General features: G+C 49.2%; 1 protein-coding gene across 1 annotated transcript in view; it reads right to left on the bottom strand.

Annotated features, from left to right (window-relative positions):
• PTPRE (protein tyrosine phosphatase receptor type E) overlaps window positions 1-25032 on the bottom strand; it is a 183148-nt gene that overhangs the window by 113700 nt on the left and 44416 nt on the right. The window lies entirely within an intron of this gene.

Genomic DNA, 25032 nt, shown 5'->3' with positions numbered 1-25032 from the left:
TTCTCTCGGGCTCTGTGTCCCCCAGAACACCACCTTGCCCTGAAGCGTTGCTCACAGCCCCTGGAAGATCACCAAGTGGCATTCACTTCCAGTCACGGGACACTCCAGCACCACGACCAGGACTGTTAACGTGGATGTGGTCCCACGGGAAGATTCCTACAATTGGGAGAGCAACTGAGACCCCATCGCATCCATCAAGGGCTGTGGAAATGGAGGAAACCCCCGAAATGACCCATCGCTGCTTCAGCATGGTGTCCAGGGCACAGCTCACCCTGCTTCCTGGTGCTGACTCGAAGGACGGGAGAGTAGAGAGCCGCCTCTGAATCATCCGCCTCAGATCCTCGCTGACCTCATAACTCTGCCGAGTCTCACAGCTTCCTTGTTTACCTTCCCGGCATCAGCAAAGCTGTGAGTTTCTGTATTTTCTAATGCACGAAAGGAAGGCTGGAAGTTGCGGCTGAACAGGGGAGGTAACCTCCCTGAATGATGAGCAGTTTGGTAGACTCTTCTTCTGCCCATCCTGCAGAAGGGGGAGGGTCCCTAAACCAACGCGGCCAAGGCTGAAAAAAAATCCATTTTCTCAAGCTCCTGTTCTGTCACTCTATGACGGACAAGCTGGCCTTCTAAATATTTGGCAACTTTTAACAATTATCCAAGGGCAGCTGCTCAGAAGATCCATGCCTGCTTTCCAAGAGTGTTTTCTGAAGCACAATCCCTCACCCCCCAAACGCACATATCTCCAATTACCCCACAGTTGGGGGTCCCCTCTTTGGATGAGGAAACTATGCAAATTAGTAAGCCCAAGACTCCACTTTCAGAAGTACAAACAGCTTCCGGTTTCCACTCTTTCACGTCTGTCTAGGCCATGATCGAAGAGATGTTTCTCTTGGTCTAATGAACGTTCAGCGAAGCTCAGAGAAAATGATTTCTCTCTAATATTTAAGTAGGGAATCCGCGTTTGGAGGTGTTATTTCTTGGAGAGTCAGTTTGAAACGCCCTTACTTCTCACCAGGTGGCTCGAGGCCTGTGAGCCGGCCGCTGACTGTGAGTGATCACCCTACCCTCCACGGTAAACAGCGGCAAGGTGCAGACGCCCAGGGCAGAGCCGTGTTCTCCAAGGGCTGGGCCACTGCATTAAGTCACTGTTCAGGAGGATCGTTATTCCTGTGGACCCAGGGTGAAAGGAAACTTACCATGCGCTTCTTAACTTAAAAATATCAATTGTTGCTGTTATTTAAAATGGCAGTTACCAGCAATCATATACAATTGGCAAAGGGGCAAGGAAAATGTGCCACCTGGTTTGTAGTAAGAGATGTGTCTGGGGGAGAATGGGCATATACATGCATGGCTGAGTCCCTTCACTGCTCACCTGAAACTCACATCATTGTTAACCGGCTATATCCCAATACAAAAGAAAAAGTTTTTTTTAAAAAAAGAAAGAAATACATCAATGGAACATAATGGACTCTGAAAATAGATCCCAATACATATAGTGGTTTACAACGAAAAGAGAGATGCGATTTTATTATTACATAGTAATAAGTATTGTTAATGATAAAGGCAACAGCGCTTCTGCCTGTCAGATTGGCATCAGTAAGAAGAGCCAAATGTGTTGGGAAACACCCGCCTTGGATTGCTTCACAGAGCCTGAAGTTCCCGGGGAAGAATCTCAGGATGTGGAGAGGCCACAGAAGTGGTACCCGGACACTCTCCAACTTGGGGGGTCTATGTCCTCCTTCTAAAGCCTCCTTCTTCTAACGCCAAGCTCCCCTTTTGGCTTCCTCCTCCAAAAGCCACAATGTGCTTTTCTCAACATTGTCCAGGGTGGAAATTTCTAGAGGCCTCTTCCCCAGAGAAACTGTTTTATGGCCCTCCAGACACACCAAGGTCTCCCCACACCATCCCTTTCCTCACACTGCTCCCTGACCCAGAAAGCTCCCATCTCCCCTACACTTGCCAGGGGGTGCTGAAGCCCTGGCCTCTTATCCAAGCCATCAGGCTACCTTGGTCTTCTTCCTCCTGCCCCAGGGACACGAAGCTGTTCTCTGCTTCACCCTCTGTCTGTTTTCTTCTTTCTCCAGCCCCACCTTCACAGCAACGTGATGGACGAGACACTGGATGGAGAGATGGCCACCCTGGCTGCCGTCTCGGCTGCCCTGTGACATGAGTGGGCACAGTCTACAGTTCACAGCTGACAAAAGCAGGATGCAGACACTCACCCCAAATCCAAGGTCTGTGGCGAGTTCGCTGCTTTCTGAGCAGAAAACCTTTATCTCTAACTCGAACTTCTTCGTTACATACACAGTTCTATGCACAAACCAGAAATTCGGAAAATACTGGTTGGAAGAATGAGTAAGTGCTTTAAAGCAGACGTGACTGTTCATTAAGCGTTTACTTATACGCTAGGGTCATGCCAAGCACGGAGGATTTAGAGATTTAAAGTATGTGGATGGAAGCTCCAGGTGTTTACTCTAAAAGAGTCCAGAGACAAGCTGATCAACAGATCACTGAAATGCTGGGGTGAGTAGGGTCTGATCTGGGGGGTCCAAGAGTTCTGAGATGACAGTAGCAGCTGTAAGCCACATGGGCTGAAGTCAGGTATCTTTCTTGAGGATGAGATTCGCAGGCAGATGACACAAACAGAGGCTAGGAAGCTGGGCAGCTCGCGGAGCATTCTAAAAGTAGCAAATCATTTGAATCCTGGCTTTGACCTCGGAACAAGTCGCTTCCCCTTTTTAAGCCTTAGTTTCCTCCCCTGCAAAATAAGGATACACATCCCTACTGTGCTGGGCTGATAACTGAGAGATGAACCCCATACAGGACCCAGGACTGAACTCCGCAGATACCCGAGTCACTGAGAAGGATCTGGAACGTGAGGCAGACAGGGCCTGGGAAGCCGCAGAGGCATTGGTTTGGATTTGGGCTGAAGCCACGGGTGGACTGCAGAAGTCTGCCAGCCTGGAGTCCCTTTCTGCTCTCCTCCGAGGTCACTGTGGTGGCTGCAGGGAGGACAAAGGCGGGGGTGAGCTGAGCGTGGACTGCGGGTCCCTGATGGTCCAGGTGAGGGGTGGAGAGGTACTCCTGAGGTCAGTGGCAGTGGGGATGGAGCTGGGGGAGGTGACTAGTTACAGACCCAGGGGGCAGAGCCCGCCAGCCTTGGGGAATGTATGTGAAGAGGAAAGCAAGGGAGGAAGAAATCAAGGTGACCCTGGACTCAGGCGCCCGGTAGACGGTTCGCCACTCCTGGAGGTGGGGTGCTCGTCTCAGAGTCGCCAGGGAGTGATGTGTGTGCAAATCCTGTAGACACACAGAGAATGTCCCCGAGAGGCTGAAAACAGACATCCACATCAAAAGAAAGAAAGAACACCTCTGTGGAAAAGGCACAGTCCCCTTTCAGGAACATGGTACCCAGAGCAGAGAAGTTCGTTAGGTATTTTCAAGAAAGGCTTTGAAAATCTGTAAACCAGACAACTGAAAGGTCTATAAATCAACCAGTTATTTTTCCCCAGACCCCTGAAACTCTTCCCCTCTCTTTAACTGACTGATCTGAACCATCTAAACTAGCTATATTATTAAGAATTTGTGGACAATGCAGAGAAGAGGCTGGCTTTAAAATAACACGGGGAAAGGGAAGATCTCCCATATTCACTGTGTTGTCTTAAAGAGGAAAATCTCAGTGTCTTCATCTGACAGCGAGTGCATGATGAAAGGTGAGCTTTGGGGGAATTAATCCATCGCTGAGCTTTTAACAAAAACGTCTCCAGGCTCCATGTGCACTGTCGCTGAGGACAAGCCTCGATTTTCCCCCCGCCCACCACAGAAGTCCTGTGAACTTGTGATGAATCCCTCCTCCACACGTTAAGAACACTGTGGCATTCATCTGCAAACAAAAACGGCATTATGACACAAATATGCAGCCTCGCATCCGGCAACAATATACTGCCACAGACGTGTCATGTTTGACAGGCATTCTGTTTTGTCTACCTAGAAAGGTCAGCCCTCCTCTTCCTCAGGGAGGCAGCGCACCCATCATCCTCCAGGAAAATGGTTTTCTTTCTTTACAGCTCAGGGAATCATCTTCCAATGAATGAATCCGAGCTGCTTCCACAGGCAATCTGTGTCGTCCTGGGCACTGGGGTAAACGTCGTGATGTCAGAAGCAGGAAATGGAATGCGGACCCCAAGGCCCTCCCTGCCTCCCATGTGGCCGGTGGTCTGCCCTGTGGTCTGAGTCCGAGGGAAGAAGGGAGAAGCAGCGCCTTTGAGCCCCGAGTCAGGCCCTGCCCCCGTGGCCACCGGAGGCGGGGTGACCTTCCCGGCTAGGCGACCTGGGGCAGGCCTCTCATCCTCCCTGTCCGTCCACGGCCTCCAGGCAGGAGGTCACGAATGGCCTCAGAGGAAGACCTGAGGTCTACAGCATTGTGAGAAGGAGCTTGTAAACTGTGCAAGTGAGCGGGGAGGTCCAGGTAAGGGGCAGCGCAGGACAGGGGGAGGGTCCCTGCTGGCCCCCCTGGGGGGTGGCGGTGGGCTGGGGCCACGCCACACACAGCGGTCCGAGGGGCACTGATGTCCCTTCAGCCTCAAGGCTGGACACACTCACTGCAGGGGCCCCTCTAATCCGCACGACGACCTGGAAGCCAGCTGGGCGAGGTGACAAGGTCAGAAAGAAGTCAAGTCTGAGACCTACCCAGCCGGATTCATGCTCCCCAGCCTAGGGCAGTAAGACCCCCGAATGTTCAGGAATCCTGGTGCTTCGATTCCCCGAGGTCAAGAATCACTTTCTGGGAGATGGGCCGTGTGCAAGGAGCGGCCCCCAGGGCCACGGCTGAGGAAGGGGTCCTGGCCCAGCTGTCCAGAGACGCCTCCTCAGCCACAAGCCACTCGCTTCCTTAAAAACCACCGTCAACCCGATGCGTTGCAGCCAAGGAGCCCAATGCCCGCCTACCCTCGGGTTAGGAACTCAGGTCAGTGATTTGGGAGCAAATTCAGCTCCGCATGATCGACACAGAGCTGGTCTCTGAAAAGGCAAAGGCACTGGGAGTGGGATTTGCAGAAGCTGTGCAGAGTTCAAGGCCAGGCCTGAGCGTGGCAGGACCTAAGGGAATCAAGCAGACCCTCTCTCCATCCCCTGGCCACCCCAGGAGGTGTCCCTGACTGGCCTCAGCAAGTGCCCACCCTCCTGCCCACATCTTTGGCCAACAGAAAGCTGGGGGTCTCACTCTAGGGCTGCCAAGTTGCTAACAAATCTCCTTCCCTTTTTAAACGGGAAACCCCAGGCTCCCGGGAGCCTCTGAGAACCACCTCGCTTGACAGACACACTCAGGTCAGGACTGGACGGGACCTGCCTTCCCAGGGGGTCTTTTCCGTCCGAGAAACTGAAATCGCCGTGACGGTGAGCCAGCAAGGCTGGGGCCGCCACGCATGGGCCGGTGTACATGCAGCATCGCTGTGTGTCCAGCCCTGGGCAGGCAGCTTCTCCCTGAAGCCTCCCCTTAGACTGAAGACCTCGGCCAGCCTACCGCGTGACCAAGGAGGAAACGATGCGCTGGGACTGGGTGACATCCCTCAGTGTCGGGACAAACCTCACTCTCCACCCAAGTCTGTCACCATAAGAGCCGTGTTCCCAAAGTTGCCTCATCCCTCGCCTGGCGCCGGACCCCGCCTGTGCAGCGGACTCAGCGGGCTGTGCACTTGTGGGTGACCCTCTGTGCAAACGTGCCAGCCTCTGTGACCGCCATGTGCATCAGGGTGCGGTGCTCACGAGGAACGGAACTCACATCACAGGTCACATTAAGACCCTCTCTAACAACAACAACAACAAAGACCCTCCCTAACTCTTCAGTTCCATGTGACACAGAGGCAGGGCCTCTGCGTGTGACAAAGGACACAGGGGACTGTGCCGCCGTGTGTTAGGACAGGACACACGATTCAGGGTAACGGCCCCAGGAGACTTTGCTGTGTCACCTACTTTTATTTTACGTACATTAAAAATTTATTTATTTGGCTGCTCTGGGTCTTAGTCGCAGCATGTGGGGTTTAGTTCCCTGACCAGGGGTTGAACCCGGCCCCCCCTGCGTTAGAAGCATGGAATCTTAGCCACTGGGCCACCAGGGAAGTCCCCGTGTTAACTAACTTTAACGACATAGAAGCCAATCTATCCAACTACTGGCCCTGGATAAATTTCACCTGGGGAATGGGTTATTTTTAAAATGACTAACCGTTCATAACTAAAATGAAATGATCTTTCTCCCATGGGGCTTCCCAGGTTAGCTCAAATGTTTAAGAATCTGCCTGCAATGCCAGAGACATGGGTTCGATCGCTGGGTCAGGAAGATCCCCTGGAGGAGGGCAGGCAACCCACTCCAGTATTCCTGCCTGGAGAATCCCATGGACAGAGGAGCCGGGAGGGCTACAGTCCATGGGGTCTCAAAGAGTCGGACATGGCTGGCAAATGACTTGAGTAGGAATACTATCCACCTAAAATCTCCAATGGGGAGGGAAGTATCAAGTTATTTCATTTATGAATGCAGCTGTAATGGAAAATCTAGAATCCATTTGTGAACTTTGCATGCGGTAGGATTACTGAAGAAAATTGTCAACATTTTCAAGCTTCAGAGTTTAGAATAATAATTTAGAAAAAAATAGGAGACTGTAGAATATTTCCATCTGTGGCTGTAACATGTAATCAGTTGACCAGTAGATTATTTCTTGAATGCCTACTATGTTGTTCTGGAGTAAGAAATAGCAACCTACTCCAGTATTCCTGCCTGGAAAATTCCGTGGACACAGGAGCCTGGCGGGTCCCAATGAATCAGACATGACTGAGCACACACACACGCAAGCACTCTACTATGTTGACACATTTGATGACGTGCTTTGGGCCACACAGAAAAGTGCACAGATGAGCTGTCAATAGCGGTGAGGGAAGATCCTTCCATCCATCCCCCTCGCCCGACTCCAGGCAGCAACGAGGGAGGATGAGGTCAGCTGGTCCTGGGCGGGTGGAGGGCGCCCCAGTCCCGTAGCTCTGATTCCAGCCAATTCTGTGAATGCAGACCTTTCACCTGCAAAGCTGCAGTTACAGTGAGAGGCTCCACCCCGCCCCCTCCCACCGCTGCCCTTCCCTGGCTTGGCGGGCTTTGAGATCTAGGGAGCACTCTGTGCCAGGCAGCAGCTTGGCTCCTGAAGGCCCTGGGAGGACAGAGTCCCCAGGACCCTCACAGTGCAATGGCCCCGACCTGTCCCAGCCCCTCACCTCTGATTCTCCAGGTCCAGAGTCTCCCAGGCCACTGTGGGCCAGGGAAACCCCTTGGTTACCCACCATTCTGTCTGTGTGTTGTATGCGTAAGTTGCTCTAGAGAAAAGAAATAAAACAAAGAACTCAACCACAATGATTTGGGCAAATGAATTCTCCTGTTTGCAGGCAGAGGAGGGGAGACACCCATGCTTCCTTCTGCAAGGCTCCTGACCCTGGATCCGGTGCCCTTGAGCCTGGGCAGCAGAGCCCTCTGTAGGCACCAGCATGTCCATGAACACTGAGGACCATGGCAGCCGCTCACTCTGGACCTGACCAACCAGATTCTACAGATCCCAGCACAATCGGCTTCTTTACAGATGCCGAAGCCAAGAGACCACCGGGCGTGGGTATGGATGTCACCTCCTTCACCCGCACAGTGATCCTGGAAGGCTCGAGAGCAGTGGGTGAAACCCAGGCTCCTCTTGTTCCTCCAGACTATATAACCTTTCATTTATGCTATCCTTATAAGATTCCACTAGAAAGAGAAGGTGAAAGAAATGAAAAAAAAAACAAAAACAGAATTTACTAAATCCTATGCCAAGGTATTAGCTTTCCATCCTTAATTCTGTACAACATCCTCAGGTCAGTATTTTTTAAATTAAGGGATTAATCCATGCTGCAGAGATAGAAAAAAGATTTCTCCAGCTTCTGGAAGGGGGAAAGGCGGGCAGGGGGAATCATTGTTGCAAACGCCATCAACTGAATGACTCAGGCTTTCAAAATAAAATCCTCACAGAATCCAGCACCAGAAAAGTGTTGATATTTCCTGAAAAACTAGGACGTTCTTTTAATCGTACTGGAACAATACAAGCCATTGTGTTTTCCTTTTTGCCATGTCAGCCAGGAAGCTTAGGACTGAATTTAAGGCACAATTACAATCACGTCTTATCTCTAGGGAAAGGGAGCTGGCATTTGTGGAATGCCTACTTGTACAGGGCGCTTCCAACCAAATATTTTTAACTGAACGCTCGCAATCGCCCGGTTATTATTCCAGCTCACAGAGTAGAATAGCGGAGTTAAAGAGGCAGACTCACCAGACCCAAACCTGCCCAAATCATGAGCCACCCTGACACCGTGCAGCATCTTGTCCCTCCGGCATCCCAGAAACTTCTCGGAGGTAAAGAGCACAGATCATCAAGACGCCCCTATGGTAACTCCATCCCCAGGATGGGAATGATGGGTGCTTCCGGCCCCGGGTTGTGACTCACAGTTCCCTGGTCCTAAGAGGTGGACTCGAGGAGGCCAGGATGAGTGAGCACTTTATTGGGTAGACCCAGGGCCAGGCAGGGTCCGCCTAGACGGCCATGCCTTCACTGGATGTCAGGCCCTGGGTGGTGACCCCATAGGACAATGCCCCTCTGCTTCCCCCTCCATCTCTCACTAGTGGCTGCCACTCTCCGTCATCCCCACTGGCCTTCTCCAGCCCAGAGCACAGATGACTTCAGTGTCCTGGAGATTTCCCAGCAACACAGAACCCAAAGCACTCTGCTGGATTCGTAGTTATGCTGAACGGTAAAGGGTCAGTTCCCATAGCGGTGACGTCTTCCCTCAACACACACCGCATGTCAGCTGGTCATCCGGTGAGAACTGGCCGCTAAGACGACGACCCCGTGACCTACACAGTGACACCAGCCTCCGTAAGGACCAACTGGGATGCAGTTGAAGCCAAGCTGCAGAGATTCACTGAAAACCTGCACAATGCCTTGCGCACCATGGGTGCTCACAAAACATGGGGGGGAAAGGTGGTACACGCTCTCTGATTCCGTTTATATAAACTTCAAAAGCAGATTGAACGAAAACGAAGGTGAGGAGCAGAAGTGGGGAGAGGGGTTTCCCTGGAAGGTGAGGTGTGGGGGAAGTGGGAGGGAGGCTTGCGTGGGGCAGGGCCTGTCCTGTCCCCTGGCCAGGCTGGTTACTCGGGGGCTCACTCTGAAAATGCAAGGTTCCGTGCATTCCTCCCAGCTTGTGTGTTCAGTTCTGTAGGTATGATTTAATTTGATCTGCTATTTCAGATCACCGCTAGTATTACTTTTCGCCCTGTATAAACAAACAAATTAACGAGTGTGGCTCAAAACACCAATTTGCAAATACGGTCAACTGAAAAATGTTCTCCCTCTGTCTGTTCCTCACTCAACAGGGGGACAGATGGCCCTCAGCACTGAGAGACATAAAGTGTGTAACGGACAGGACCCCTGGCCTGACTCTGCACCGGGCGTTTGCTTGTTTGACATCAGAAGCCTGATTTCTTAGAGAACAAGCTTGTTTAGCTTTAGTCATGAACTTTATTTGAAATGACTTTTGATTGTATTGTATTTGTTTTTACCTTGTTTTTATTTTTATTTCTAACTTTAACCTTTTTATTTTGCATTGGGGTTGTTGCTCCGTCCCCCAGTCGTGTCTGATCTTTGTAACCCCATGGACTGCAGCACACCAAGCCTCTCTGTCCCTCACCATCTCCCAGAGTTTGCCCAAGTTCATGTCCATTGCATCAGTGATGCCATCCAGCCATCTCATCCTCTGAAGCCCTCTTCTCCTTCTGACCTCAGTCTTTCCCAGCATCAGAGAGTCACTTCTCCAGTGAGTCGCTCTTCGCAGCAGATAACCGCAATACTGGAGTTTCAGCTTCAGCATCAGTCCCCCCAACAAATATTCAGGGTTGATTTCCCTCAGGATTGACTGGTTTCATCTCCTTGCAGTCCAAGGGACTCTCAAGAGTCTTCTTCAGCACCGCAGTTTGCAGGCATCAATTCTTTGGCATTCTGCCTTCTTTATGGTCCAGCTCTCACAGTCTTACATGACCACTGGCAAGACCATAGCCTTGACTATACGGACCTTTGTTGGTAGAGTAATAGCTCTGCTTTTCAACACACTGTCTAGGTTTGTCATAGCTTTCTTGCCAAGAAGGAAATGCCTTCTGATTTCAGGGCTGCAGCCACCATCTGCAGTGATTTTAGAGCCCAAGGAGAGGAAATCTGTCACTGCTTCCACCTTTTCCCCTTCTATTTGCCATGAAGTGATAGGGCTAGATGCCATATCTTAGTTTTGTTTAATATTCAGTTTTAAGCCAGCTCTTTATTTGAAATAACTTTTTGATTTTTATTGCATTTGTTTTTACCTTGTTTTAATTTTTTTTCTAACTTTAAACTTTTCGTTTTGCGCTGGGGTACAGCCCATTAACAACTCCGCGATAGTCTCAGGTGAACAGTGAAGGGACTCAGCCACACAGATACACGTATCCCTTCTCCTCCAACTCCCCTCCCACCCAGGCTGCTCCATACGATTGAGCAGAGTTCCATGTGACCACAGTAATTCCTTGCTGGTGATCCATTTTGAATATAGCAGTGTAGTGTGTACATGACCTTTCCAAACTCCCTGACTATGCCTTCTTCCCAGCAAACAGAAGTTTGTTTTCTCAGTCTGTGAGTCTCTTTCTGTTTGGTAAGTAAGTTTACTTGTAGGGATAGGAATCTCCGACTTGCATGCAAATCTTTATGATGTTGATCTTGACCTTGACCTTGACCCTTCAGTGATGGGAGAGATTGCCTCTTAGGGGCTGGCTGGGTGCTCTAGTCAAAGCACCTGGATTCGGATGCCTCCTCCTGCCAGGGGAGGAGCCAGGACAGCTAGCCTCCCCTTCCTGAAGGTTTCCATTTACAAAATGAGGGGGGTCCCCTTTGCTCCGGGGAGGCGGGTGGGGGCCCGACCAGCCCAGCTTTGCCGGGGGATTTCTGGCTCTACACTGAAAGCCCCCCGTGCTTAGTCGCCTGATCGTGCCCAACTCTTTGCAAAACCCCGAGGACTGTAGCCCACCAGGCTCCTCTGTCCATGGGATTTCCCAGACAAGGCTGCTGCAGTGGGTTGCCATTTCCTCCTCTAGGGGATCTTCCTGACACAGGGATTGAACCCACGTCTCTTATGTCTCCTGCAATGCAGGCAGATTCTTTACCACTAGAACCACCTGGGAAGCCCACACTGAAAGCCCTAGGGGCCTGTAAACCCCTCAGTTCAGTTCAGTCACTCAGTCGTGTCTGACTCTTGGCGTCCCTGTGGACTGCAGCACACCAGGCCTCCCTGTCCATCACCAACTCCTGGAGTTTATTCAAACTCATGTCCATCGAGTCGGTGATGCCATCCAACCATCTCATCCTCTGTCCTCCCCTTCTCCTGCCCTCAATCTTTCCCAGCATCAGGGTCTTTTCCAATGAGTCAGTTCTTTGCATCAGGTGGCCAAAGTAGTGGAGTTTCAGCTTCAGCATCAGTCCTTCCAATGAATATTCAGGACTGACTTCCTTTAGGATGGACTGGTTGGATCTCCCTGCAGTCCAAGGGACTCTGAAGAGTCTTCCCCAACACCATAGTTCAAAAGCATCAATTCTTCAGCGCTCACCTTTCTTTATAGACTAACTCTCACATCCATACATGACTACTGGAAAATCCCTCACTCCCTGGGAAACTGAGTGGTCACTGGGTGGGAACATGGAATGTGCCCAGGAACATTTGTATTGGACCTTCTGTGTATGGGGTCTGGCATAGGCCGTGAGCTCAATAAGTACAGACTATCATTAGCAGGACCACAACCTTCTCCCGAAAGTCTCCCGGTGTGTGTGCTTCGACTGTCATGTCTATTGATGCATTATACCCAAGACACCTCCCCTAGACCTCCCTCTCCTTCAGTTTCCTGACCCACTTTAAAACAGAAACACACACACCCCTTTGCATGAACTAGAAGGTTCATTCGAGTGAACTCACACTAACTCAGAACGTGAGTGTCCAGAGGGGAGCGGATGCTGGCCAGAGACAGTGAACCCCGCTGACCAGGAGGCAGCGCCTGGCCTGCTGAGCTCCACTCCTCGTGTTAAAATGAGGACGAAATCCCGTCCACATGCTCAGGTGCCTGGATGCCGAGTGAAGACCCGGCGCGCCTGCTCATTGCCCTGTTCAGTGAGTGTGGGAGCTGGTACTGCATGCAGCGTGGGGACCAGCATGGAGGCCAGCGACCATCAGAGGCATCTTGGGGCTGGGGACCTCGGCGCTGAGGTCAGGAGGAGGGCAGTGCAGGCAAAGGAGCCCGTGAGACACAGAGGAGACCTCAGCGATCAGGGCTGAGGTTCACAGCCAGTGAACAGGGTCAGACACAGTCCTGACCCTGAGCTGGCCAAGGTCTGAACAGCGGGAACCAGACAGAGATAAGGTTTCTGGGCTCTCTGAGCCTCACTGTATCTGATGGAGAGTTCCACTGCTCAGCTCAAATTATGCTTGTTTTTTCATCTAATGTCTGGCCACTAAAATACATGGATACTTGTGTTTTAATATAAACTGTAAGAGGAATACAAAAGGAAACTGGTTATATGTTTACGTTTACAAAGAGCAAAAGAAAAGAAATCATAGCTTCTTCTTAATATAAGTAAATGGAAACATTTTTGATCGGGGTCTGTCCCTTACCTTCTACTGCAAATACCTGGGGAAGAAAGGAAAGGAGATGGTTTATAACAGAAAAACTCCCAGCGGAGTGGACGAACTCAATCCATGCTTTTTTTCACATTTCCACGGGGATGCAAATCAATTTAAGTACTTAAAATAGCCACAGAAAGGGGGAAAAAAGATCAACCTCTATTAGTTACCATGGGAATTACTAATTGAAGCACTTCTTTTGTCTTTTTGAAATCCTTGCCATTCCTGTGACATTTAGAATGATAAAATTAAGGGAGCCAGCATCTATTTCCTGCCATTTGATGATTATAAAAATATCATTATGGAAGTTCAAATTGAAGAAGCTTCTTCAGAAGTAAAACTCACTTATTGTAGTGACATACTCATTAAGGAAATCCACCTTGGACGGAATTTTGCAAGTAGAGTCTAGAATCTTCATAGGGTTATGAGATTTGGGAAAAGAGTCATTTAAAGCCCAAATGCTTCAGGGCATTTCAGTGGGAGAATACAAGAAACGCTGGCTGGCTAGTCCCTGTCACTCACCCAGATCATAGCTTCCTGCCAGAGAGCCTTTCCGAAAAATGCCAACATCTACAAGATTGCTACTGAGCCCGGGGTTCTAAGACATCTGACCATGAGTGCTTCTTGAAAATGACTCTTGATGGCATTCATTAGGACAGTGCTTTGGGGGTGTGTTTTTTAAATCATTACTTGCACAGAGTCTGCAGTCCCCAAAATAATATTCCCGGATGTTACCAACTTGAGTCTTCACGGGATGGACTGCCATGTAACGCGAGCACCCTTGGAATATGAGATTGGTTGCTGAGGCACTTGGGTTTAGCAATAAAGAAGTAAATCTTTCCCTTAAAATTGAGAACTGTTTACTGTTAGACTTGGGCTGAAAAAACGGAATGAAGAACTTCGCTAATCCTTATAGGTGGCTAGACTTACTATCTATGAAAATAGATTCTTAAAAGTTTAAATTTAATAAAGGGAAAGGATACCCTGGCAGCCAGGAGTAGGCAATGAACTGCAATTACACTGGGTTCAACTTCAAATGCAATTAGCTTTGCAAGGAGTGGTCTGGACAGGAAAGAGGTTGGACAACACAAGGAGGAAGGCTTAAAACCTGGGCCCGATGCTAACCCTGGTTCTTGCTTTAAGAAAATAAGACTGATCCCCTCAACCAAAGGATGAGCAGTAAGAGAGATGGAAGGTAGAGGAACTGGTTTCTCCTCCAAGAGAGAGAAAACACCTTTCCATCTAGGCACAGAGGGCAAGGCAGCTTGGCCATGGGGGTCAGAGACCCTTGGCTGGGAGCAGATGCCCCTTCCTTCCTCTTGCAGAGAAGCCAGTGCCCAGGATCCAGGCTTTCCCAGAAGGTGACCATGCGCTGTGGTCTCAGACTGCTGGAGAGCACCCTAGTCCAGTGGCTTCTGCACACACACACTCCGACATGCACACACAGAAAGACACACACACATATACAAACACAGACGCACACAGACACACAGTTACACACATACACAGACCCCTCCCCACACATACACACAGACACACACAGACACACATATATAGACACACAGACACAAACATACACAGACCCCCCCACACACACATATAAACACAGACGCACACAGACACAGACCCCCACACGCACATACACACACACACATACATATGTAGACACACAGACACAAACATACACAGACCCCCACACGCACATACACACACAGATGCACACATATACACACACAGACACATACAGATACACATACACACACATAGTCACATACATACACACAGTCACACATAAACACACATATATAGACACACAGACACAAACATACACAGACCCCACACACACATACACACAGACACACACACAGACACACATATAGAGACACACATACAGACACACACAGCATGCACATACACACAGACACACATACACACACAGTCACACACATACACAGACCCACAGACACACACATACACACACAGACACACACAGATACACATACACACAGAGTCACATACATACACATACAGTCACACAGAGACACACATATATAGACACACAGACACATACAGAGACCCACACACACACATACACACAGACGCACACACACACACACAGACACACAGCCATGCACATACACACAGACATAGACATGCATACACAGATACACACAGACACACCCACAGACATACACACAAACACACAGACATACATACACACACAGTCACACCTGTATACAGACACACACAGACACACACACCGACACGCACACAGACACAGACATACACATAAACACACAGACATACATACACACACAGTCACACACATACACACACAGACACACCTGAACACAGACACACACACAGACACACACAGCGACACGCACAGAAACACACAGACACACACATACACACTTATACAGACACACCCACACAGACACACACACATACACAGACCAACACACATAAATACACACACACATATACAGACACACAGACACACCCACACAGACACACACAGGCACACACACTGCTCCTCCAGGAGAGGCAGGAGGAGACCTCTCCAGGGTTGGAAACGCTTCCCTCGCCCACTCTGGACTTGTCAACTCCACTTTGTCACACAAGCAACGCCAAGAAGACTCTTCCTTAGTCATCAAAGACAAAGTGCTCTCATGGACGAAAGCTTTTCTACGTGCTGGGCTCTTTGCCAACAATGGTACGTATAGCCAAAGCTATGGTTTCTCCAGTAGTCATGTACACATGTGAGAGCTGGACCAAAAAGAAGGCTGAGCACCAAAGAACTGATGCTTTCCAACTGCGGTGCTGGAGACGACTCTGGAGAGTCCCTTGGACTACAAGGAGATCCAACCAATCAGTCCTAAAGGAGATCATTCCTGAATATTCATTGGAAGGACTGATGCTGAAGCTGAAGCTCCAATACTTTGCCACCTGATGCGAAGAGCCAACTCATCAGAAAAGACCGTGATGCTGGGAAAGACTGAAGGCAGGAGGAGAAGGGAATGACAGAGGATGAGATGGTTGGATGGCATCACTGACTCGATGGACATGAGTTTGAGTAAACTCCGGGAGATGGTGAAGGACAGGGGAGCCTGGTGTGCTGCAGACCATGGGGTCACAAAGAGTTGGGCACGACTGGTCCACTGAACAACAAATGAAGATACCAACACAGCATCGATGGGCCAACACAGAGGCACCCCTGGCTCTCAGGCAGTTCACAGGGTGGTGGGGAAGACAGACAGGAATCATGTGTTTACATCAGCAAACAGTTCTTTGAGAGGATGCAACCTGACCCAGGCTAGTAGTCAGGGAAGCCTTCCTGTAGGAAGCGACTTTGGCTGAGAGCTGAAAGGAGGCATGGGAGTTAATCAGATGGGAGGGTGGTGGGAGAGAGCATTTCAGACATCTCATGCAACCATCATGTGGAGAAAGGGCCCACACCTCCGGCCTTGGCTTCATCTGCTGGCCCCAGCCCTCCTGGGGCAGGAGGTGGACCCGGGTATCTGGGTTATCTGCACTTTGACATGCCTGGGGCGGGATGGGGCCTAACTGCCATCTCAGTGGCTGCCTGCCACGGACCCCCTTCCTCCAGTGCGTGCCTCCTCCAGCCTCAGCCAAGCTTTCTCGGCCCATGCCTGCCCAGTCGGGGTCTCTGGACCCACATTTCTACTTCCACAGAGGAATCTGCAGGTGCCCTGACTAGGCAGCACAGAGATCCCGGCCCTGGTTTCCATGGATGGTACATCCCTTCCTGTCCACCTGGCCGCTACCTCAGCCTGCAGGTTCTCCGCTTTGGCAAGATGACATCTTGGACCAGACAGCCCTGCATCCTAGGGTCTCTGTCCGGGTGTCACCAGATGTTCAGCAGTGTCCCTGCTCTCTACCCAGTAAATGCCAGCAAAGTCCCTTCCCCCGCCTTCCCTGTCACGACAATCAAACGCGTCTCCAGCAAATGATAGGGGTGGGGGGTGCAAAATCCCCTGCAGTGAGAACCACCGCCATGGGCCACCCTCCTGACCCCACAGGGTATCCTCGGCCTCACCCACCGCCTGTGAGGATGCCAGCCACCTCCGGTCTCAGTTCAGCTCTGGCTGCTTGTGTCCGGATTCGATCAGAGACATCACCATTTCCAATTCACTCTCCCAGCTCTCAACACAAACCCTGGTATGTATTTCACATTTAACACACGTCTGTCTGTGTGATGAATATACTCCTGTAACAGAGTCCCAAACACTCTCACAAGCCTCATCTCTTCTTGCCCATCTGCTATCATCTAAAGTGCAGAGCTGACCACACCATGACCTTGCTCTAAAACAGTCTCTGGCTCCCCATAGACTGGTTAATGACTTTTCCAAACCATCTCTGACTCATCTCCATGTTTACCTTGTTGCTGCAACCCCATGGACTGCAGCACACCAGGCTTCTCTGTCCTTCATTGTCTCCTGGAGTTTGCTCAAACTCATGTCCATTGAGTTGGCGATGCCACCCAACCATCTCATCCTCTGCCACCCCCTTCTCCTTTGGCCTTCAATCTTTCCTTTTTCAATGAGTCGGCTCTTTGCATCAGGAGGTCAACCTGGAGGAGGGAATGGCAAACCACTCCAGGGTTCTTGCCATGAGAACCCCATGAACAGTGTGTTTGCCTTGAACTGACCTTAAACCAAATGATGGCTTTTTCACAAATACCCCTTGCCTCATCTTCAATGGTAAATGCTTGAGATTGCAGAGAGCTTGGGCATTGCCCTGGAATGCACTGATGGAGAGGACTGATGGGAGAATGGGACAGGGTGTGACCCTCCAGGGTAAAGCTTTGATGTCCTTTTGAGGCCAGGAAGATAAGCCTTCATCTGTGGCACTGATCACAGTGATGAAAGCGTCACCCATCCTAACCAGCCAGGGAAGGGAAACACTTACCAACAACTCTCTCTGTCTGGACCTATTTATTAAGTGGTCTAGGATAGGCTATCCCAGAGGCAGAGGCTTGACCCAGAGAGTAGATTGTAGGAAAACAAAAAAATCAACCTTCTTGATACCAAGCATCATCAGTCTCTCGGGGCCAGTGGCATGAGCCGTCAGAGGGCTTCTGGGGACCAGATTCATTCCTCCGTCCCCCGTAGAATGTGCGGGGCCCTAACCCCGAGCACATACCCTCCCGGGCGCGTGGGGTGGGCGGGGATCCCAGAGACCACCTGCTGCGTCCGCTCCAGGGCACCCAGTGCTGCGCTCTGAACAGGCCGTGCATCCCATGAACACTGGACGTTGTCATCTGACTGCGGCTGATTAAAGATGCAGGGGGCTCGTCCCGACAGCAAGCTGATGGGCAGGGGACGTGGCGGTGCCCGGGAGAACCCAGAGGGGCGTCTGCAGGCCCGACCGGTCTCCAGCCCTGCATCCGCTGCGCATCAGGGCACCGCCCCTGCCCTCCACATCAGAGTGGCCTCTGTTCACCAGGGCAGAGCAGCTGCGGGAGGGGACCCGCTCTGCCCTGGACTCACTGTTGGGTGAGCAGAGCCAACCCACCTGACCTTGGGCCCAGAATCCCTGGCTGGCCTCTCGGTGCCCTGAGAGTTCTGAGAAAGGACCGGGGACCAGGGGAGGTATGCGGGGCATCCCTCCCCTGGTGGGGGCAGAGCCTTGTGCCCCAAGTGGCCAAACTTCTCTTGACCCCTGGGGCGGGGCAGGGAGGACAGACAGGTCGTTTACTGCGCTTCCCTGTCATTACCCTCAACTTAAAGGAAGGAAAGATGATGCAGGCTTATTGTCCAGTGAAATTAAAACAACCTGGCAGTACATGAAGGAAAGTTCGGGTCTCTCTCCCAGCCCCCAGTGCGAGCATCTCCTGGGTGGTCGTCATATGCCAGGCATCATGCAGGGCGTGTTTCCTGCTTTCCTCACTCATCCGATCATTCATTCCCGCCAAGTACTTGCACTCAACGCTCGACCTGCCCTGCCCGGGCACAGCGTGGCAGCAAGAGGGTCCCGGCCCTGCTCAGCACGGTTCACCATCACGTGTGTCCGTGTGTGTGTGAGGGGGACGGATGATGGCATCAACACACAAGGACATACATGACAGTGATGAAGGGATGAAGCTGGTGGGGGCAGTCACACGGCTGTAAAGGGCAGCCTCCTGGTGAAGGGGTGCCAGCCGTAGTCAAGAGGCCTCCACCCCGGGTATCCAGTCTGTTCATTCCCAGGTGCCAGGCCCCGCCCACCGCAGCCTCCTGGGAGAGCCCCCATCTCTACTGGGTCAGTGTCCTGTCCCACCGTCCCCAGTCCTGGGCAGAAAAAGAGGCGTCTTCCCGCAGGGAAGTGCCACGGCTGCCATTGGCCTTTACCAGGACCCCCTTCCAAACACTGCTTCCCTGCACCCCAGCCCCGAAGAGAGGGCTCTAAGGAAGCATTTTCAATTCTCCACCACCGGGCGCCTTACGGACGGCTCCCCAACAAGCCCACACTGTTCTCGCTCCCCTCCTGCCAACCCAGCTCCCAAAAGAGGAGGCTGTCACTGCTCACGGTATGAAATAATTAGGCTGCAGCTGGGATATCTTGCTGAATGTCTAGTCGTTTTCATTTGTGGAAGCCTGAAAACGAGCACTTATATGCCCCGGAGAAGGCCATATGCATGCAGGACACGTGGGGAGGAGCAAAGGCCGCCTGAGACCCAGGGCTTGGCCTGGACTGGGGAGTCGCTGGCATCATGTGAATGAGCACTCACAGCCGACGGGGGGCGGTGGGGACCACCTGCTTCCGGGTAAGAAAAAGCCTCACATTTGGGGTTCATAAATTCCAGCAAGGCCTGGGTGATGGCAGATTCCCACTGAGTGAGTTAGGGGTCCAAACGGGACTCGGGTCCACTCTTGGCTCCAGGGACACAGCTACGTGGTGAAAAGGTGTGTGTGTGTCCCCAGGAGCTCAAGGTCAGAGGAGACCAGATGAGACGAGACCCCAGGGAGACTGGAGCTGGATGCAGATGAGCAAGAACGGATCCTGAGAGGCCTAAGTCACAGAGAGATGTCATCCTAGGGCCCAGGGCCACCATAAGGTGCTATCACTGACTCAATGGACATGAGTCTGCAAACTCCAGGAGATAGTGAAGGACAGGGAAGCCTGGCGCGCTGCAGTCCACGGGGTCGCAAAGAGTCAGACATGACTTGGTGACGTAACACCACCACCAAGGCAGCACCAGTGGTAAAGAAACTGCCTGCCGATGCAGGAGACATGAGACTCGGGTTCAACCCCTGAGTCGGGAAGATCCCCTGGAGCAGGAGATTGCAATCCACTCCAGTATTCTTGCCGGGAGAATCCCATGGACAGAGGAGCCTGGCAGGCTACACTCCGTGGGATTGCAAACAGTCAGACACGACTGAGTGACTGAGCAGACAAGACAAGACATTATCGAGGTGGACAGACCGTCCTAGGCCTCCCTGCTGGCAAATGGCTGAGCCAGGGTCACTCCCGGAGGGTCTGGCTCCGGCCATGTCCGAAACCACTATGAAGAATGTGCTTAAAGCGATTTGAACAGCCTGCTGCTTCCCAACAACGGACTTACACTTCTGACTTGCCTGCTAATCCTTTCTTTGCCTTCAGGAAGATTGCCTTCTATCAAGCTAATTTCAGTGGTTATTACAAAATGTAGACTAATTAAATCTAAATTATTGAAGATGTGCATTTACAATTTAGAAACATAAAAAGGTAAGGAATTCAAGAAAAAGAACAGAAGAACCCGAGAAATGCAATGCTGGCATCTTGACGCAGGGCTCATCACTGTTAAACAGGTTCATTAGGTGACTGCTGAGTGAGTGAATGTGAAAATGAGCGGTGAATGAGTGAGGAATGAGTGACCTGGGTGCGCATGTGCTGTACTTCTCCACTTCCCTCAAGTCCTAACCTGCAATTAACCTGGATTTTTCTTTTCTAAAAAAATTTAAGAAATAAAGACAAGTTGAATAGAACTGTACCTATTTAAAGAAATTTGAAGCAATAATTAATAACCTCCAAAATCAGAAAGCACCAGGAATAATATACCAGGTCACTGGTATATTCTATTAAAACCAAACATTGAAGGAAGAAATTATACCATCTGTCTATAATCTCTTCTAGAAAGAAGCAAAGGAAATACTTCCTAACCCATTCTATGAAGCCTGCATTACCCTAATATCAAAATCAGACATAGACATTATAAGAAAAGAAAACTATAGACAAATATCCCTCATGAACATAGACGCAAAGCCTTCAACAAAATATCAGCAAACAGAATCCAACAACACATAAAAAAAATTGTATACCACAACTAAGTAGGGTTTATCCTAGGTATGTAAGGCTGGTTCAACATCTGAAAATCAATGAATGTAACCCATCACATTAATAGTCTAAAAAAGAAACATCCCGTGATCATATCAATAAAAACGGAAAAACCATTTGACAAAACATAGCACACATAAATGATAAAAACTCTCAGCAAAATAAGAATAGAAGGGAACTTCCTTAACTAGATAGAGAACAGCTACTTAAAAAAAACCTACAGCTAGTAATTCTTGATGGTGAGAAACTAGAAGTTTTCCCATAAAAATCAGGAACAAGGCAAGCATGTCCTCTCTCATCGCTCCTTTACAACATCATACTGAAAGCCCTAGCTAACGCAATAGGACAAAAAAAAAAAAAAAAGGAAATACAAGGTGTATTGAATGGTAAGTAAGAAATAAAACTTTTTTTGTTCACAGATGACAGTAACTCTTTCTGGAAAAAGCCTGAAAGAATTGACAGGGGGAAAAGCAACCCCTGGAACTAGCAAGCAATTACAGCAGGTGCAAGACACAAAGTTAGGAGCAAAAGTCACTGCTCTTCCATATGCCGGCAATGAACAGATGAAATGTGAAATTAAAAACACAATACCATTCGTACCAGCATGCCCCCAAAATGAAATACTTAGGTATAAATCAAACACGATAAATTTCAAAATCTATGTGAGGAGAACTACAAAACTATAATGAATGAACGAAAAGAATAACTAGATAATATATATTTCATGTTCATGGGTAGGAAAACATAATACTGTGAAGGTGTTAGTTCTTCCCAACTTGAGCTATTGATTTGGTGCAGTCCCAATCAAGATACCAGCAAATTATCTGTGGATATTGACAAACTGATACTACATTTATATAGAGAAGCAAAAGACCCACAATACAAAAAGAATACTAAGCAAGGACACAATACTAAAAGAGAAGAAAGCTGGAAGACTGACATTACCTGGATTTTATGATTTACCATAAAATTATGGCAATCAAGACAGTGTAATATTGGCAGAAGGACAGAAAAATGAAAGACATCAGAGAGCCTACAAAGAAATCCCCATCACTATAACCAACGGATCTCTGACAGAGGAACAAAGGCAATACGGAAGAGTAAAGACAGCCAGTTTCAACAAATGGAGCTTGAACAACTGGACATCCACAAGCAAAGAAATGAATGCAGACACAGAGCTTACACCCTTCACAAAGAGTCACTTCAAATGGATCAGTCTTAAATGTAAAACTTAAAGCTATAAAACTCCTAGAAGATAACATAGGAGAAAGTCTAGACAATCTTAGATATGATGGTGACTTTTCAGATGCAATACCAGAGACATGATCCATGAGAGAAAAAACTGATAATCTGGACTTCATTAAAATTAAAAACTTCTGCTTTGTGGAAGACAATGTCAAGAGAAAAGGAGGCAAGCCACACAGTGGGGAAAAGCATTTGCAAAAGGCATATCTGATAAAGGACTTATCAATAATATACAAAGAATTCTCAAAACTCAACAACAAGAAAACAAACAGCCTGATTAAAAAATGGGCAAAATGCCAAACACATATCTCAGGGAAGAAACATACATATGACAAGCATATTAAAAAAAAAGTTTCTACACACATGCCATCAAGGAAATACAAATGAAAGAAACAAAGAGATTCTACTACACACCTACTGGAATGGCCAAAATCCAAAACACTGACAGCGCAAAAGGCTGGCAAGGACATGAAGAGCGGAAACTCGTTCACTCCTGGGAATGCAGAATGGCACAGCCACTCTGAAAGACAGTCTGGCGTTTTCTACAAAACCATAAACATACTTTTATCGTGTGATCCCACAATCATGCTTCTTGGCATTTACCCAAATGAGTGGAAAACTTATGTTCACACAAAAACCTGCACACAGACGTTTACTCACAACTGCCAAAACTTAAAAGCAACTGAGATGTCCTTCCATAGGTGAATAAATAAATAAACTGCAATCCATTCAATGAAACACTGTTTGGCATTAAAAAGAAGTGAGCTGTCAAGCCAGGGAAAATCATGGAGGAATCTTAAATGCACATCAGTAAGTGAAAGAGGCCAATATGAAATGGCCACATGTAGGTATGATTCCAACCATCTGACATTCTAGAAAAGGCAAAATGATGGACAGTGAATAAAGATTAGCGGTTGCCAGGGGTTAGGAAGGAAGGAGGGATGAGGAAACAGAGCAAAGAGGGTTTTTAGGGCAATGGAACAATTATATAGGACAATGTGGACACATGCCATATGCATTTGTCAAAACCCATAGAGTATAACATCAAGAGGGAACCCCAACGTAAACATGGACTTTGGATGACAATATGTCAGCATAAACTCACTGAGTGTAACACATGTACAGCCATGAAAGCTTGCTCCTTGGAAGGAAAGTTATGACCAACCTAGGCAGCATATTGCTAAAGAGCCTCTTGATGAAAGTGAAAGAGGAGAGTGAAAAAGACGGCTTAAAGCTCAACATCCAGAAGACTAAGATCATGGCATCCAGTTCCATTACTTCATGGCAAATAGATGGGGAAACAGTGGCTGACTTTGTTTTTTGGGCTCCAAAATCACTGCAGATGGTGATTGCAGCCATGAAACAAAAAGACTCTTACTTCATGGAAGGAAAGTTATGACCAACCTAGACAGCATATTAAAAAGCAGAGACAATACTTTGCCAACAAAGGTCTGTCTAGTCAAGGCTATGGTTTCTCCAGTAGTCATGTATGGATGTGAGAGTTGGACTATAAAGAAAGATGAGTGCCAAAGAATTGATGCTTTTGAACTGTGGTGTTGAAGAAGAGTCTTGAGAGTCCCTTGGACTGCAAGGAGATCCAACCAGTCCATCCTAAAGGAGATCAGTCCTGAATATTCATTGGAAGGACTGATGCTGAAGCTGAAACTCCAATACTTTGGCCACCTGATGCGAAGAGCTGACTCATTAGAAAAGACCCTGATGCTGAGAAAGATTGAAGGCAGGAGGAGAAGGGGATGATAGAGGATGAGATGGTTGGATGGCATCACCGACTCAATGGACAAGAGTTTGAGTAAGCTCCGGGAGTTGGTGATGGACAGGGAGGCCTGGCGTGCTGCAGTCCATGGGGTGGCAAAGAGTCGGACACGACTGAGCAACTGAACTGAACGCAGGTACTGCTCTGGTAGGGGACCACATGTGGAGGCAATGGCTAAATGAGTCATTCTTCACTTTCCACTCAGTTTTGCTGTGAACCTGAAATTGTTCTAAAAAATGAAGTTTATTTAAAAACAAAAACAAGAGGCCATGGGGTGGGCGTGGCCCCAGCTCAGGATCTGTGCTCGTCTCTGGAGCCCAGGCCTGCCCTCCTCAACCTGCCTGCTCTTCTCCAGAGCTCTCCATGCCTTCCCAGGATAAAACCTAAACACTTAGCCTGAGAGCCCCTTGATCATGAGGTCCCCACTAACCTGAGGACTCCACCTCCCTGCCCCCACATCATTCCCCTGAAGTCCAAGAACACTGAGCTTCAGCGATCCACCACCAACCGTATTCTTCCCACTCCTGGTTCCAGGGTAATGCCATTTTCGTTCGCATACTAAATTTTAAAGCACATGCGATCCAGTACAGACACGTGATAACCCGCAGTGTGTGCCGGAATATCTTTGTCCTTGTCCACAAGTACAGAAGGACAAGTGCTCACGGGTGCAGGCTTTGAGATGATGATGCATTTGTGTATCTTGTTCTTCTCACTTATGAAGCATCACAGACCACCCCTACTTCCAACCCTGCCAGCCTCTAGAGATCTGACAGATGCCTCCATAGGGCTGCACAGTGGTCCATGATGCAGAAGTCAAAACAGTCTTTTATCAACCTTTCTATATTGACGGACCTTCACATTTTTAATAAAATTTTTATCTTTTGCCACAGTAAACATCTTTGTGCACATGTTCCCACCTGTTGCTATTCAGTCGCTCAGTTGTGTCT

Source organism: Dama dama, chromosome 15 (genome assembly GCF_033118175.1).
Source record: "Dama dama isolate Ldn47 chromosome 15, ASM3311817v1, whole genome shotgun sequence".
Classification (NCBI taxonomy): domain Eukaryota; kingdom Metazoa; phylum Chordata; class Mammalia; order Artiodactyla; family Cervidae; genus Dama; species Dama dama.
Note: the sequence above shows the minus strand (reverse complement) of the source record. Positions and strands in the feature narration are given on the sequence as shown.